Below are 17561 nucleotides of genomic sequence, written 5' to 3'. Positions count from 1 at the left end.
TTCTTTATTTGAACAGTTAGTGACTACCTTACATTTATGCCCCCTTGTTCTGGACTCTCCCACAACAGTTTCCCCACATCCACCCTGTCGAAATCCTTCATCATTTTAAAGACCACTATCAGGTCTCCTCTCAGTCTTCCCAGAGAAAAGAGCCCCAGCCTGCTCAACCTTCCTGATAGTTGCATCATCTCGATTCTGGTAACATCCTTATAAATCTTTTCTGTACTTTCTCCAGTGCTTCAACATCCTTTCTGCAGTAGGTGCTATTAGCCCTGCTGTATCTTTTTCAGCATTTTGTATTCTATCAGCTTTCCAGCACAGACTATCGCCCCTCTGGCTCAGCAATCTTATCCAATGAGTGGCTGAGCCGCACAGAAAGATCCCGTCAGATCCTTGGGACGAGTGAGATGATTTCTGCCAAGGCGGCTGGGTCTCCAATGGCGCTGGTTTATTTGATGATTAACAGCTTTGGTTCAAAAGGAAGCCTGTCCCCAGATCCAGTGAAGACACGCCCTGTTGCAGACCTCAGCTCAGCACGAGTGATGGCTGGGGTGCCAGGTACAACCCGGGGTCTGGTACTCTATATGATCCGGCCTGACAATGATCTGCACAGGCTGGGCCGGGGAATACTAGCCAGCGGTCCCCTGCTTCTGATGGCTGGGAAATTGTGTGGGGCGAGAGCGAGATTCAGCTTGGCTGTGCTGCCGCATGTAGTTGAATAGCACACTTCCGCTCCCTATTGAAGCTCATGTGTAATAATGGCCACTTGGATGAGGTACCAAAAAGCAACTGGTACGTGTGGGGCTGTAACGCAGCAGGCAATGACTCCCCAAGGGTTGAGGAGAGGAGAGAACTTACATGGAGTTACGAGCGATTTAGTGTATAAAACACACAATCTACGATATTCCTCTGCAGTCTGTAAAACAAACCCCAGTGATATTCACAGGAAACTGTCCTTCCCAACATCTTCCAGGGAAAACAAAAAAATCCCAACTCTTCTATTGGTAAAAATACCACAAACTCTGGAGCATGTTTGGCACAGACACAATGGGCCGATTGGCCTCCGTCTGTGCCGTATCATTCGATGTTCTGAAGTGACGAGATGGGCATTGCCCTTGTGTTTCTCAATTTTAAAAAAGACGCTCTTCGCTCTTCCAGTTTCTGACTGACAAAAGTACAAGTTTACTGAAGTTTACTCAGCCATTTAAACACCAGCACAAACACGCAGCCGTCAATGGCAAGATGGGAGTGACTGCAAGGCAGTTAATCTGAAGCGGGGATTCAGGTGAAAACTAACACTGCAAACTGGAAAATTTCATTAGCTTTAAACAGAAACCTGAGCTTACAGCCTCAAAATCACCACACGGTGCCCAAGCTGCGTATCTTCATAGCACCAAACGTATACTTAGCTATTATTACATCAGCAAAACAAGAGCTGCTCCAGCTACATCGTAACCTAAAGTGGGTACGGTGGTGTAGTGGTTATGTTACTGGAGTAGTAATCCAGAGAATGAGCGCTTAAATTCCACCATGGCAGTTTGAGAATCTGAAACTAAAAAGCTGGTATCAATAAAAGCTGTCGGATTGTCCTAAAAACCCAACTGGTTCACTAATGTCCTTTAGGGAAGGAAACCTGCCGTCCTCACCCGGTCAGGGCCTATATGTGACTCCAGTCCCACACCAATGTGGTTGATGCTTAAGGGCGCTATGAAGTGACCCAGCAAGACACTGAACAGTATCGAACCACTACTCACAAGAGTCCACCACCACCTTCTCAGGGCAAATAGGGGTGGGCAATAAATGCCTTGCTAGCGACTCCCACATCCCGAGAATTAATTAAAAGAAAGAATTAAACATATGCATGCACAATGCCAGTGAGGATTCCCACATCACTCCGTCCCAGCGGCATACTGTGCATCACCTTTAAAAATATCTGTGTACAAGGGATCGCCGGTTGAGATAGGTTTGCTGTAGCTATATAATCTCAAAATCTGACATGGGTCAAATTTGAGACGCATCTGTCCTCACCACAGTGCCTTCAACTTTCAATTGTACCCGATGCAGTTCTGCTGTTGCTGAATTATGTTCAGGGTTCGGTGAGAAGTGTCTCAGAGCTTTACTGCCAGATAGGTTTCACCTGTAACGTTCTCAGAACGGGAGCCAGTACCTTTCATTTTACTGACACACAATATCCACACCAAAGAATTAACTGCAGTGCAGGTTTATCAACTAGCAAGAGGTTCCCAGAACCAGCTGGCTAAGTTCTTAATGGTTCCTCAGGATACAGATCAAAATGATGAGGGATGGAATGACATTATCTTCTAACATTTTCATACCTCATCATTTTGATCTGTACCCCCCACCGAAGGACCGTTAAGAGCCTAGCCGCAAATTTGAAGGGTGGCTTTAAGACTCCACCTTTGAGCCCAAAGTCGGACAGAGTGAATCACAGAATCATACAGCACAGAAGGAGGCCACTCGGCCCATCGTGCCTGTGCCAGCTCTTTGAAAGAGCTTTCCAATTAATCCCACTCCCCTGCTCTTTCCCCATGGCCCTGCAAATTTCTCCTTTTCAAGTATTTATCCAATTCCCTTTTGAAAGTTACTATTGAATCTGCTTCCACCGCCTTTTCAGGCAGCGCATTCCAGATCATAACATAGGAACAGGAGGAGGCCAATCAGCCCCTCGAGCCTGTTCCGCCATTCAACGAGATTACGGCTGATCTGTATCCTAACTCCGACCACCCACCTTGCCTCCATATCCCTTAATACCCTGGGCTCGCAAACTCGCAGCGTTAAAAAAAAAAGTTCCTCATCTCCCCCTCTGGTTCTTTTGCCAATTATCTTAAATCTGTGCCCTCTGGTTAACGACCCTCCTGCCAGTGGAAACTGTTCCTCCTTATTTACTCTATCGAAACCATTCACAATTTTAAACAAATTATGTGGGATCATTGTTTCAGTTTTGTGTTTTGCAGAGAGAAAAAATTCTTAAAAGATAAACTAACCAATGTCTCCGAATCACAATAGAGAGTAGAAAACAAAATGGATTGCCATCTCAAAAAAACAAACGCTTGATGCCTTGTAAATTCCCAGGCTCCTCCATGAAGACCTGGACAGGTATCGAGGGCTGCTCGGCCCAGGGACTGCTGTCTCTGGTGAAAAAGCATCATTTGCCCTAATGAGACATGGCCCACCCCTTCTCATTCCTCCTCCTCCACTTTGTTTCCTGAAGATAATGCTCCTTCACAAACAATGAAAAACAAATGTATTCAAAAAATGCCCAGCAAAGGTTGCAGGAGAACAGCGATAATAATTCAGCTTAACAGCTCGTGTGTTAGAATTATTTACATAGTTACAGTAAGATACACTCCAGGTAGAATTCAAAAGATATAATCATTAACATGTACAAGTCATAATTATGATTCACGGATAGAGCCCATCATGTATTAGCGACAATCCACAAGTTCAAATTATTAATTTAAATATAGCAATCATTAAGGCTCAAGAGTTCATTGTGCATTACAGTAACAAGTTACAAATATAAAATTAAAGATTACAGCTCATCCCGTGTTAATGTCAGATTTCGACGAGTTAACAATTCAGGATCAGAATCACAGTGCTGGGATTATAGATATTATTCGAGCAATAAATAAAGGAACACCCAATGACAGCAGCCTAACCCAAACCCCCACCCCAAACACTAACAGTAGCAATACCGTTGGACAGAGTATTAATCATGAAATAATGGGAGCTTGTAACAAAGGAAATGCAGTCATCATGGAGGACTCCAATCTGCATATAGACTGGGCAAATCAAATTCGCAAAGGTAGTTTGGAGGACGAGTTCATGGAATGTATTCGAGACGGTTTCCTAGAGCAATACATCATGGAACCAACTGGGAACAGATTATTTTAGATCTTGTATTATGTAATGAAATAGAGTTAATTAGTAATCTCACAGTAAAAGAACCTCTGGGGAAGAGTGAGCATAATATGATAAAATTTCACATTGAGTTTGAGAGCGACGTACTTAAGTCCAAAACTAGAGTCTTAAACTAAAATAAAGTCAATTATATAGGTATGAGGGGTGAGTTGCCAAAGGTAGATTGGGAAATTAAATTAAAGGGTTTGACAGTTAAAAGGCAATGGGAAACATTTAAAAAAATATTTCAATATTCTCAACAAATATACATTCCATTGAGAAATAAAAACTCCACGGGAAAAGTGATCCACCCGTGGCTAACTAAAGAAGTTATGGAGAGTATTAGATTGAAAGAAGAGGCCTAAAATGTTTTGAAGAAGAGTAATAAGCCTGGGGATTGGGAGAGTTTTAGAAACCAACAAAGGACAACCAAAAAATTGATAAAAAGGGAGAAAATACAATATGAAAGTAAACTAGCAAGAAATATAAAAATGGATTGTAAGAGCTTCCACAAGTATGTAAAAAGGAAGAGAGTAGCAAAAGTAAACATTGGTCCCTTAGAGGCTGAGACGGGAGAAATTATAATGGGGAATAAGGAAATGGCAGAGACGTTAAACAAATATTTTGTATCTGTCTTCACAGTAGAAGACATAAAAAGCAAACAAGAAACAGTGGGGAACCAAGGGTTAAATGAGAGTGAGGAACTTTAAACAATTAATATCACCAGAGAAAAAGTACTCGACAAACAAATGGGACTAAAAGCTGACAAATTTCCTGGACCTGATGGCCTACGTCCTAGGGTTCTAAAAGAAGTGGCTGCAGATATAGCGGATGCAATGGTTATGATCTTCCAAGATTCTCTAGATTCTGGAACAGTCGCAGTGGACTGGGAGATAGCAAATGTTACCCCGCTATTCAAGAAGGGAGGGAGAGAGAAAACAGGGAACTACAGGCCAGTCAGCCTGACATCGGTCGTCAGGAAAATGCTGGAATCCATTATTAAGGAAGTGGTAACAGGGCACTTAGAAAATTATAATATGATTAGGCAGAGTCAACATGGTTTTATGAAAGGGAAATAGTGTAAGGCAAATTTATAGTTTTATTAGAGTTTTTTGAGGATGTAACTAGCAGCGTAGATAAAGGGGAACCAGTGGATGTTGTATATTTGGATTTTTAAAAGGCATTCGATAAGGAGCCACATAAAAGGTTGTTACACAAGGTAAGGGCTCATGACGTTAGGGGTAATATATTAGCATGGATAGAGGATTGGTTAAAGGACAGAAAACAGAGAGTAGGGATAAACGGGTCATTCTCAGGTTGGCAGGCTGTAACTAGTGGGGTGCCACAAGGATCAGTGCTTGGGCCTCAGCTATTTACAATCTATATTAATGACTTAGATAAAGGGAACAAGTGTAATGTATCCAAGTTTCTGACGATACAAAGCTAGGTGGGAAAGTAAGCTGCGAGGGGGACACAAAGAGATATAGACAGGTTAAGTGAGTGGGCAAGAAGGTGGCAGATGGAGTATAATGTGGGGAAATGTGAGATTATTCACTTTAGTAGAAAGAATAGAAAAACAGAATATTTTCTAAATGGTGAGAAATTATTAAATGTTGGTGTTCAGAGAGATTTGGGTGTCCTCGTACAAGAAACACAAAAAGTTAGTATGCAGGTACAGCAAGCAATTGGGAAAGCAAATGGCACGTTGGCCTTTACTGCAAGAGGGTCGGAGTACAAGAGCAAGGAGGTCTTACCTACAGTTGTACAGGGCTTTAGTGAGACCTCACCTGGAGTACTGTGTATAATTTTGGTCTCCTTATCTAAGGAAGGATATGCTTGCCTTGGAAGCAGTGCAACAAAGATTTACTAGATTAATTCCTGGGATGAGAGGGCTGTCTTATGAAGAGAGGTTGAGTGGAATGGGCCGATACTCTCCAGTTTAGAAGAATGAGAGGTGATCTCAATGAAACATATACGATTAGGAGGGGGCTTGACAGGGTAGATGCTGAGAGTCTAGAACTAGGGGGCATAGTCGCAGGATAAGGGGTCAGCCATTTAAGACTGAGATGAGGAGGAATTTCTTCACTCACGGGTTGTGAATCTTTGGAATTCTCTACCCCAGAGGGTTGTGGATGCTGAGTTATTGAATATATTCAAGGATAGATTTTTGGACTCTAGGGGAATCAAGGGATATGGGGATCGGGCGGGAAAGTGGAATTGAGGTCGAAGATCAGCCATAATCTGATTGAATGGTGGAGCAGGCTCGAGGGGCCATGTGGCCTACTCCTGCTCCTATTTCTTATGTTCTTAAACGCTAACCCTAAACACTAAATTCTAACTTGCTTTTTGTGGTATATATTAATGATTTGGACTTGTATGTGTGGGTCTTTTTCAAGAAGTTTGCAGATGATACAAAAATTGGCCGTGTGGTTGATAGTGAGGAGGAAAGCTGTTGACTGCAAGATATCACTGGACTGGTCAGGTGGGCAGAAAAGTGGCAAATGGAATTCAATCCAGAGAAGTAATGCATTTGGGGAGAGTAAACAAGGCAAGGGAATACACAATAAATGGGAGGATACTGAGAGGTGTAGAGGAAGTGAGGGACCTTGGAGTGCATGTCCACAGATCCCTGACGGCAGCAGGACAGGTAGATAAGGTGGTTAAAAAGGCAAATGGAATACTTTCCTTTATTAGCCAAGGCATAGAATATAAGAGCAGGGATGTTATGCTGGAACTGTATAAAACACTAGTTAGGCCGCAGCTTGAGTACTGTGTACAGTTCTGGTCACCATATTACAGGAAGGATGTGACTGCACTAGAGAGGGTGCAGAGGAGATTTACGAGGATGTTGCCAGGACTGGAGAATTTTAGCTATGAGGAAAGATTGGATAGGCTGGGGTTGTTCTCTTTGGAACAGAGGAGGCCGAGGGGTGATTTAATTGAGGTGTACAAAATTATGAGGGGCCCAGATAGAGTGGATAGGAAGGACCTATTTCCCTTAGCAGAGGGGTCAGTGACCAGGGGGCATAGATTTAAAGTGATTGGTAGAAGGATTAGAGGGGAGCTGAGGAGAAATATTTTCCCCCAGAGGGTGGTGGGGGTTTGGAACTCACTGCCTGAGAGGGTGGGAGAGGCAGAAACCCTCAACTCATTTAAAAAGTACCTGGATGTGCACCTGAAGAGCCGTGACCTGCAGGGCTACGGACCAAGTGCGGGAAAGTGGGATTAGGCTGGATAGAAATGTTACGGCCAGTGCGGACACGATGGGCCGAACGGCCTCCTTCTGTGCCGTAACTTTCTATGATTCTAACCCTAAGTCAATGGTGGCTTTCAAAAAGGAGTAGGATAAACATTTGAAGGGAAAAAAATTGCAGGGCTACGGGGAAAGAGCAGGGGGGATTGGATTGCTTTTGCAGAGAGCCAGTACGGACTCGACGGGCCGAATGGACCGTGACCCTAAACACTATCCCCTAACCCGTGCTGCGAGCGGTGACTCGGGTCAGTGGGTTCGTTCAGACTGATGCAGACTGTGAGCATTGAGGCGGAATCAATGACGGGCATTGCGGCCCGAGCTGGGGAGCCGGCCGGGACTGACATTCCAGCCACAACCGATCGGGGGGAGCTCGCCCAGGGTCAGCACCGCCTCATCCATTAACTCCCACCCCATCCCCCGGCGGGGAGAGAGAGAGAGAGGGCCCCGATCCCCGGGCCTCTCGCTTACTCACCGCGCTCCGGCAGGCCAGTTGGTTGGTGTCGGGATCCTCGAGTAAAGTCCACAGCTCGGTGGTGAGGGGGAAGAGAGGCGGGCCCGCTCCTGCCGTGCGCGTCCATCCGGAGCCAGAGGGGGGGGGGAGAGAGAGAGGGCCGGGCGGGACTCAGGCTCGCACTCGAGGCCGCTGCTTGTGGCCGGAGCCCCCGGGGCCGCGCAGTGAGATTAATAATAAGAGCGCTCCGCTCCGCTCCTCCCCGCCCCCGCCCGTTCCCTGGCAACCGCCGCCATCTTAAGCGCCGCACGCAACCACCACCCCCCCCCCCCTCACGCGCACGCGCACCGCTCCGTCCTGCCTTTCATTAAGTTCCAAAATATTAATCTTTTTTTTAAAAAAAAATATATATCCCTTTCTACCCGCTTTTCTTTATGTGAAAGTAATTCATTATTCTTTTTAGTTGCGTTTTGTGAGGGAATAATAGCCTCACGCTAATCAATTTTTATTCACTGTTCAACTCTGACCTCCCCCCCAGCGCCGTCACCTAGCAACAGGTTCTTCTCCCCTTTTCCCCACTTTTCCAATAAAATATTTATTCTCGTTGAATTTTTTTTTTTCCTCTCAGCCGGTTCGATCGACGTTTATGTGTTTAGAATTAAAGTCCAGGAGTAGTTATGATTTTTCTTTTTGTTGTTGATTATGTTAAAGCGACCGTTGCGTTGCCCCGGTTGACGAGACACAGGCATCCTGTAACCATGGAGAGAATCGATATAGTAACCGTTTCTATAGTAACCGCGCATAGGCGGGGCGGGCGCGCTGACGTCACGGGTGGGCGGGACCGGCCGGCGGGCTGCACCAGACGCGCATGCGCGGGGCGGTGTGGCGTGGTGGTGGCGGGGAAACAGAATGTTGTTATGGTAACAGCCTGGGGGTCAGCAGGTCAGGGCTGTGACCTCAGCTGGGGCCATCCCTTTAAGACTGTTTAAGGTACATCCTGTAGGGGGGGGGGGATAAAAAAAGAAGCAAAATACAGCAGATGCTGGAAATCTGAACAGAGAAAGCTGCAAATACTCAGCAGATAGGAACAGGAGGAGGCCATTCAGCCCCTCGTGCCTGCTCCGCCATTTGATAAGATCATGGCTGATCTGTGATCTAACTCCATATACCTGCCTTTGGTCCATATCCCTTAATACCTTTGGTTGCCAAAAAGCTATCTATCTCAGATTTAAATTTAGCAATTGAGCTAGTATCAATTGCCGTTTGCGGAAGAGAGTTCCAAACTTCTACCACCCTTTGTGTGTAGAAATGTTTTCTAATCTCACTCCTGAAAGGTCTGGCTCTAATTTTTAGACTGTGCCCCCTACTCCTAGAATCCCCAACCAGCGGAAATAGTTTCTCTCTATCCACCCTATCTGTTCCCCTTAATATCTTATAAACTTCGATCAGATCACCCCATAACCTTCAAAACTCTAGAGAATACAACCCCAATTTGTGTAATCTCTCCTCGTAACTTAACCCTTGAAGTCCGGGTATCATTCTAGTAAACCTACGCTGCACTCCCTCCAAGGCCAATATGTCCTTCCGAAGGTGCGGTGCCCAGAACTGCTCACAGTACTCCAGGTGCGGTCTAACCAGGGTTTTGTATAGCTGCAGCATAACTTCTGCCCCCTTGTACTCTAGTCCTCTAGATATAAAGGCCAGCATTCCATTAGCCTTATTGATTATTTTCTGCACCTGTTCATGACACTTCAATGATCTGTGTACCTGAACCCCTAAATCCCTTTGGACATCCACTGTTTTTAACTTTTTACCATTTAGAGATGGAGAGACCAGAGAAAGTGGGATTGAATGGAGGAACAGACCCGAGGGGCTGAATGGTCTCTGGTTCCTATGTTGTTCTAATCCCTGCCACCATCTTGATGAATCTACACTGTTCATTCTCTACCTTTTATAATGGGGCACTCAAAATACATACAATACCCTAATCAATGTTTTGTATCATTACTTCTTTACTCTTGTATCCAAGGCCCCTATTTAAAAAAAACAAAATACTATTAATTATCAGAGCACTTTACAACCCCCGGACTCAACACTGATTTCAATAACTTCAGATCAGAACCACTGCTCCCATTTTTTCGGACACCAGGTTCTGGTAATGGTTCTGCTGCTGCCATTTACAGCTCCTCCTGATCAATCTTTTGTTTCTTTACTTGTCCCATTCCCACCTTCCTCGCCTTGCACCTTTTGTCATTTAATCACTCCTGCCCTCCACCCTATCAGAGACCTTCCCTTTTGTTCTTTCCTCCCCTCCCCTTCCCCCTTTCCCTGGCCCTGGACTTGCTTAAAAGCTTTAACATCTTCCAGTTTTGACGAAGGGTCATCGACCTGAAACGTTAACTCTGTTTCTATCTCCACAGATGCTGCCTCACTTGCTGAGCTTCTCCAGCATTTTCTGTTTTTATTCCAAAATACTATTGGCCTGTTTTGTCTACAATGCCTAGCATTGTCTACTGACTTGCAATTTTAAGGGTTTATTTATTTGAGCACTTAGGTCTCTCTTGACCTCACTGTCCTTGCAAACTGCTGCCCGTCTCCACCATCCCTTGCTATCTAAAGTCCTTGAACATGTTGTCACCTCCTATTTTTTCCACAACTCCATGTTTGAATCCCTCCAATCAGGATTCCTCCCCTGCCACAGTACTGAAACAGCCCTTATCGAGGTTACAAATGTCATCTTATGTGACTGTGATGATGGTAAACTATCCCTCCTCATCCCTCTCCCCGTGTCTGCCGCCTTTGACACCGTTGACCACACCATCCTCCTCCAACTCCTCTCCTCCGTCATCCAGCTGGGTGGGACTGCCCTCGCCTGGTTCCAGTCTTATCCAGTCGTAGCCAGAGAATCACCTGCAATGGCTTCTCTTCCCGCTCCTGCACCGTCACCTCAGATAATGAAGCAGTCCGAGCCCGCATGCAGCAAGACCTGGACAACATCCAGGCTTGATAAGTGGCAAGTAACATTCACGCCAGACAAGTGCCAGGCAATGACCATCTCCAACAAGAGAGAGTCTAACCACCTCCCCTTGACATTCAACGGCATTACCATCGCCGAATCCCCCACCATCAACATCCTGGGGGTCAGCATTGACCAGAAACTGAACTGGACCAGCCATATAAATACTGTGGCTACAAGAGCAGGTCAGAGGCTGGGTATTCTGCGGCGAGTGACTCACCTCCTGACTCCCCAAAGCCTTTCCACCATCTATAAGGCACAAGTTAGGAGTGTGATGGAATGCTCTCCACTTGCCTGGATGAGTGCAGCTCCAACAACACTCAAGAAGCGCGACACCATCCAGGACAAAGCAGCCCGCTTGATTGGCACCCCATCCACCACCCTAAACATTCACTCCCTTCACCACCGGCGCACTGTGGCTGCAGTGTGTACCATCCACAGGATGCACTGCAGCAACTCGCCAAGGCTTCTTCGACAGCACCTCCCAAACCCGCGACCTCTACCACCTAGAAGGACAAGGGCAGCAGGCGCATGGGATATTCACTACTGCTGTGAATGCTGGGATAGTTTCGTTATGGCAGTCCCTTGCTGCAGACATTGGGGACGGCCCACGGATAGAACGGCCAATCCGTGAACGTGACTTTGTGTCAACTGCACCGGTGCAAGGCAGCATCTGCAAATCACACTAGTGAGTTTTGTCAGGTGTCAGCCGTGGTTCAGTGGGTAGCACACTCTCGCCTCAGAGTCAGATGGTCATAAGTTCAAATCCTACTCCCGAGACTTAAACACATAGTCCAGGCTGACACTCCCGGTGCAGTACTGAGGGAGCACTGATAGAATGTACAGTGTCAAATAATAATCACACAGCTCCTTATTGTAAGAGGAAAGCACAAGGGAGTGTAGTGGTTATGTTGCTGGACTCATAATTTGGCAGTTGTAAGAATTTGAATTCAGTTAAATAAATAAAATTCTGGTATCAGTAAAAGTGACCATGAAGCTGTCATTTTGTTGTAAAAACACTAATGTCCTTTAGGGGAAGAAACCTGCCGTCCTTACCCGGTTTGGCCTTTATGTGACTCCAGCCCCACACCAATTGCCCTCTGAAGTGGCCTAAACAAGCCACTCAGTTGTATCAAAACTGCTTCACCACACGGACTGCAGCGGTTCAAGAAGGCGGCTCACCACCACCACCACCACCTTCTCAGGGCGATAAATGCCGGCCTTTCCAGTGATGCCCACATCCCGAGAATGAATTTTTAAATTATGGGACATTAGTTGGGTTTGGCTGTGATACTTGCAGTCTGACCTCGCTTGTGAGTAGGATCGCCAACTCTGGTTGGACCGTATTGCGGGAGGTTCTATCATATGACCTCCCGCCTCCCAAAAACCCCGCCCCCTCCCACGCTCCCGCCATCGGTCACCCGACATGTCCATCATCGCGGCACCCCGCCCCCAACGCTCCCACCATTGGTCGCCCAACATGTCCATCATCGCAGCACCCCACCCCAACGCTCCCACCATTGGTCGCCCAACATGTCCATCATCGCGGCACCCCGCCCCCAACGCTCCCACCATTGGTCGCCCAACATGTCCATCATCGCGGCGCCCTGCCCCCAACGCTCCCACCATTGGTCGCCCAACATGTCCATCATCGCGGCACCCCACCCCAACGCTCCCACCATTGGTCGCCCAACATGTCCATCATCGCGGCACCCCGCCCCCAACGCTCCCACCATTGGTCGCCCAACATGTCCATCATCGCGGCGCCCTGCCCCCAACGCTCCCACCATTGGTCGCCCAACATGTCCATCATCGCGGCACCCCGCCCCCAACGCTCCCACCATTGGTCGCCCAACATGTCCATCATCGCGGTGCCCTGCCCCCAACGCTCCCACCATTGGTCGCCCAACATGTCCATCATCGCGGCGCCCCACCCCAACGCTCCCACCATTGGTCGCCCAACATGTCCATCATCGCGGTGCCCTGCCCCCAACGCTCCCACCATTGGTCGCCCAACATGTCCATCATCGCGGCGCCCCACCCCAACGCTCCCACCATTGGTCGCCCAACATGTCCATCATCGCGGCGCCCTGCCCCCAACGCTCCCACCATTGGTCGCCCAACATGTCCATCATCGCGGTGCCCCGCCTTCCCACAGCCAATCAGAAGGCAAACCGACTCTTCATTACCCGATTGGATGATTCTTGACTGTCAATCAAACATCACTTTTTCCCCATCCCCAATATTTTTACAACTAATAAACAGAAGTGTCCAAAGGAAATGAAATAAACACATCATTTTATTTAATGCCCCTATGATTCTACTCCCAGGTTGCTCTTAATTAATTAAACTTTAATTCCTGGCGATTAATCTTTAATTCCTGGAGGCTCCTGGAATTAAAGATTAATGGGTCATTTTCAGGTTGGCAAGATGTAACGAGTGGAGTGCCACAGGGATCAGTGCTGGGGCCTCAACTATTTACAATGACTTGGATGAAGGGACCGAATGTATGGTTGCTAAATTTGCTGATGACACAAAGGTAGATAGGAAAGTAAGTTGTGAAGAGGACATAAGGAGTCTGCAAAGGGATATAGATAGGTTAAGTGAGTGGGTAAAAATTTGGCAGATGGAATATAATGTGGGAAAATGTGAATTTGTCCACTTTGGCAGGAGGAATAGAAAAGCAGAATATTATTTAAATGGAGAGAGATTGCAGAACTCTGAGGCACAGACGGATCTGGGTGTCCGAGTACATGAATCACAAAAAGTTAGTATGCAGGTACAGCAAGTGATTAGGAAGGCAAATGGAATGTTGTCATTTATTGCAAGGGGAATGGAATATAAAAGTCGAGATGTTTTGCTCCAGTTGTACAGGGCATTGGCGAGACCACATCTAGAATACTGTGTGCAGTTTTGGTCTCCTTATTTAAGAAAGGACATAATTGCTTTGGAGGTGGTTCAGAGAAGGTTCACTCGACTGATTCCTGGGATGAGGGGGTTATCTTATGAGGAAAGGTTGGACAAGTTGGGCCTGTATACACTGGAGTTTAGAAGAATGAGAGGTGATCTTATTGAAACATATAAAATCCTGAGGGGACTAGAAGGGGTAAATGCTGAGAGGATGTTTCCCCTTGTGGGAGAGACTAGAACTAGGGGCCACAGTTTAAAAATAAGGGGTCTCTCATTTAAGACGGAGATGAGGAGACATTTTTTCTCTCAGAGGGTCGTGAGTCTGTGGAACTCCCTTCCCCAGAGAGCGGTGGAGGCGGGGTCATTGAATATTTTTAAGGCTGAGTTCGATAGATTCCTGATTAACAAGGGAGTCAAAGGTTATAGTAGGTAGATGGGAAAGTAGGGTTGAGGTCGCAATCAGATCAGCCATGATCTTATCAAATGGCAGAGCAGGCTCGAGGGGCCGAATGGCCTACTCCTGCTCTTAATTCGTACGTTTGTACGTATGTATGTTCGACAATGGGGGAGGGTTGGCAAACCCCAGTGTGAGGTGTGACAACCAGGCTGGGCTGACGAAGAGCCTCCAGGCCTCGTGGATCCCGAACCCCAGCGAGAGTCAGGGCCTTCGGGAGAAGAGGGTAAAAACATCGGCAGAAAATTCCATTGCTGATGTCCTGCTCTGGAGTTCCTGGGATGCTGTAAATAATTGGAAGTTACATTTGTTGTGAGATCCCTTTGAACTTCTTCCAGCTTCCCCCCCCTCCCCCCTGCCCCCCACCCCACCAGCCCCAGATGCTTTCATGCTCTACCTCTGCTCTCTGACTGATTACATAGCAAGATTGACATCAAGCTGTTAATTGTTTACTGTACAAATGCATCTCCACTGGCTCCAGCTTTCTGTTAACGTGCTAAAGACCCTGGGGGGAGCAAACACACCAGGCCAAACTCTCCCTCACAACCCCCGACAGTAAGACACCAAATAATCCGCCCTCACAACCCCCGCCCCCCTGACATCAGGTCAATCTGCAACCACCAACACCAACACACAAGGTCCAATGGTAGCATCCAGATAGCAGGCTGCTCTGTCCCAAGAGGTTTCCTCTCTCATTCTCTGCCTTGGATATGGATCCAGGGGGCCCAGAACTGTGCCATTTTACATGAGCCCCTTCTTGGGGAAGGAGAGGAGGGGGTGATTCATCACTTCAGGCTTTAAGATGAACAAGTCGGAGAAGATCAAGGACGGTTTGGCGCTCTCGGGCCACCGCCCATCCGAGCTGGACTCTGGTCTGGGGGAGACTGATGGAACTGGAGACCCCGGCAGCTCCACACTGGGGCGGGAGAGGAGCCGAGCCGAGCGGAGGGAGCGTCCGATAAAAGGCGGGATTTCAGAGCGTTGAGAGGAGCCGAGCCGAGCGGAGGGAGCGTCCGATAAAAGGCGGGATTTCAGAGCGCTGAGTGCAGCTGAGAGGAGCCGAGCCGAGCGGAGGGAGCGTCCGATAAAAGGCGGGATTTCAGAGCGCTGAGAGGAGCCGAGCCGAGCGGAGGGAGCGTCCGATAAAAGGCGGGATTTCAGAGCGCTGAGAACAGCTGAGAGGAGCCGAGCCGAGCGGAGGGAGCGTCCGATAAAAGGCGGGATTTCAGAGCGCTGAGAGGAGCCGAGCCGAGCGGAGGGAGCATCCGATAAAAGGCGGGATTTCAGAGCGCTGAGAACAGCTGAGAGGAGCCGAGCCGAGCGGAGGGAGCGTCCCATAAAAGGCGGGATTTCAGAGCGCTGAGAACAGCTGAGAGGAGCCGAGCCCAGCGGAGGGAGCGTCCGATAAAAGGCGGGATTTCAGAGCGCTGAGAACAGCTGAGAGGAGCCGAGCCGAGCGGAGGGAGCGTCCGATAAAAGGCGGGATTTCAGAGCGCTGAGAACAGCTGAGAGGAGCCGAGCCGAGCGGAGGGAGCGTCCGATAAAAGGCGGGATTTCAGAGCGCTGAGAGGAGCCGAGCCGAGCGGAGGGAGGGTCCGATAAAAGGAGGGATTTCAGAGCGCTGAGAGGAGCCGAGCCGAGCGGAGCTGCGACCGAGTTCGAAGTGACGTCAGGAATCAGATCGGGACGCGACACAGGGGAGGCACCTGATTGGTGAGTAGGTTCAGGTGAGTATTTCTCCTTATCTACAGTAACTGAAGTAAAAGGAAAGGGAAGGTCTGCAGGTCTGAAAGGAAGTAGCATTTATTTTTTAGTGAATCAAGGTCCCTAGTGTAGTTACCATTCTCTAAATTGAGAACAATTTAAAGGAGTAAACTCCTTAAAGGGAGTGGTAAGTAGTTTTTCTTTCCTTTTTTTTTCTCTTGACATTGTACTTGTTCTTAAGCTAATTTAGGGGTTAAGTCATGGCAGGAGATCCCAGCGCCGTGTCATGTTCCTCTTGTGGGATGTGGGAATTCAGGGCTCCTTCCTGTATCCCTGATTCCTTCACCTGCGGGAAGTGTGTCCAGCTGCAGCTATTGTTTGACCGCTTGACGGCTCTGGAGCTGCGGATGGACTCACTTTGGAGCATCCGCGATGCTGAGAAAGTCGTGGATAGCACGTTCAGTGAGTTGGTCACACCGCAGATAAAAATTACTGAGGGAGATAGTGAATGGGTGACCAACAGACAGAGGAAGAGTAGGAAGGCAGTGCAGGGGTCCCCTGCGGTCATCTCCCTCCAAAACAGGTATACCGTTTTGGATACTGTTGGCGGAGATGGCTCACCAGGGGAAGGTGGCAGTGGCCAGGTTCATGGCACCGTGGCTGGCTCTGCTGCACAGGAGGGCAGGAAAAAGAGTGGCAGAGCTATAGTGATAGGGGACTCGATTGTAAGGGGAATAGACAGGCGTTTCTGCGGACGCAACCGAGACTCCAGGATGGTATGTTGCCTCCCTGGTGCAAGGGTCAAGGATGTCTCGGAGCGGCTGCAGGACATTCTGGAGGGGGAGGGTGAACAGCCAGTTGTCGTGGTGCATATAGGCACCAACGATATAGGTAAAAAACAGGATGAGGTCCTACAAGCTGAATTTAGGGAGTTAGGAGTTAAACTAAAGAGTAGGACCTCAAAGGTAGTAATCTCAGGATTGCTACCAGTGCCACGGGCTAGTCAGAGTAGGAATGACAGGATAGCTAAGATGAATACGTGGCTTGAGAGATGGTGCAAGAGGGAGGGATTCAAATTCCTGGGCCATTGGAACCGGTTCTGGGGGAGGTGGGACCAGTACAAATTGGACGGTCTGCATCTGGGCAGGACTGGAACCAATGTCCTAGGGGGAGTGTTTGCTAGTGCTGTTGGGGAGGGTTTAAACTAATGTGGCAGGGGGATGGGAATCGATGCAGGAAGTCAGTGGGAAATAAAGTGGTGACAGAAATAAAACGCAGTAAGGGAGAGTGTACAGAACATGACCGGACAGATGGTCTGAGAAAGCAGGGCAAAGACCAAGGGAAGACTAGATTAAACTGCATTTATTTCAATGCAAGAAGTCTGATGGGCAAGGCAGATGAACTCAGGGCATGGATGGGTACATGGGACTGGGATGTTATAGCTATTACTGAAACATGGCTAAGGGAGGGGCAGGACTGGCAGCTCAATGTTCCAGGGTACAGATGCTATAGGAAAGATAGAGCAGGAGGTAAGAGAGGAGGGGGAGTTGCGTTCTTGATTAGGGAGAACATCACGGCAGTAGTGAGAGGGGATATATCCGAGGGTTCGTCCACTGAGTCCATATGGGTAGAACTGAAAAATAAGAAGGGAGAGATCACTTTGATAGGATTGTACTACAGACCCCCAAATAGTCAACGGGAAATTGAGGAGCAAATATGTAAGGAGATTACAGACAGCTGCAAGAAAAATAGGGTGGTAATAGTAGGGGACTTTAACTTTCCCAACATTGACTGGGACAGCCATAGCATTAGGGGCTTGGATGGAGAGAAATTTGTTGAGTGCATTCAGGAG

General features: G+C 47.9%; 1 protein-coding gene across 2 annotated transcripts in view; it reads right to left on the bottom strand.

Moving 5' to 3' along the window:
- Positions 1–7917, bottom strand: part of ppp1r16a (protein phosphatase 1, regulatory subunit 16A) — a 187082-nt gene extending 179165 nt beyond the window's left edge. For both annotated transcript variants that reach the window (XM_067969143.1, XM_067969133.1), the window contains exon 1: positions 7647–7917. The gene's annotated coding sequence lies outside the window, so the exon portion shown is untranslated. The remainder of the gene's footprint in view (positions 1–7646) is intronic.
- Between the last annotated feature and the right edge of the window lie 9644 nt (positions 7918–17561).

The sequence above is a fragment of the Heptranchias perlo genome, chromosome 2 (assembly GCF_035084215.1).
Source record: "Heptranchias perlo isolate sHepPer1 chromosome 2, sHepPer1.hap1, whole genome shotgun sequence".
NCBI classification, from domain to species: Eukaryota; Metazoa; Chordata; class Chondrichthyes; order Hexanchiformes; family Hexanchidae; genus Heptranchias; species Heptranchias perlo.
The sequence above is the reverse complement of the archived record's forward strand: the minus strand, read 5'-3'. Positions and strand labels throughout refer to the sequence as shown.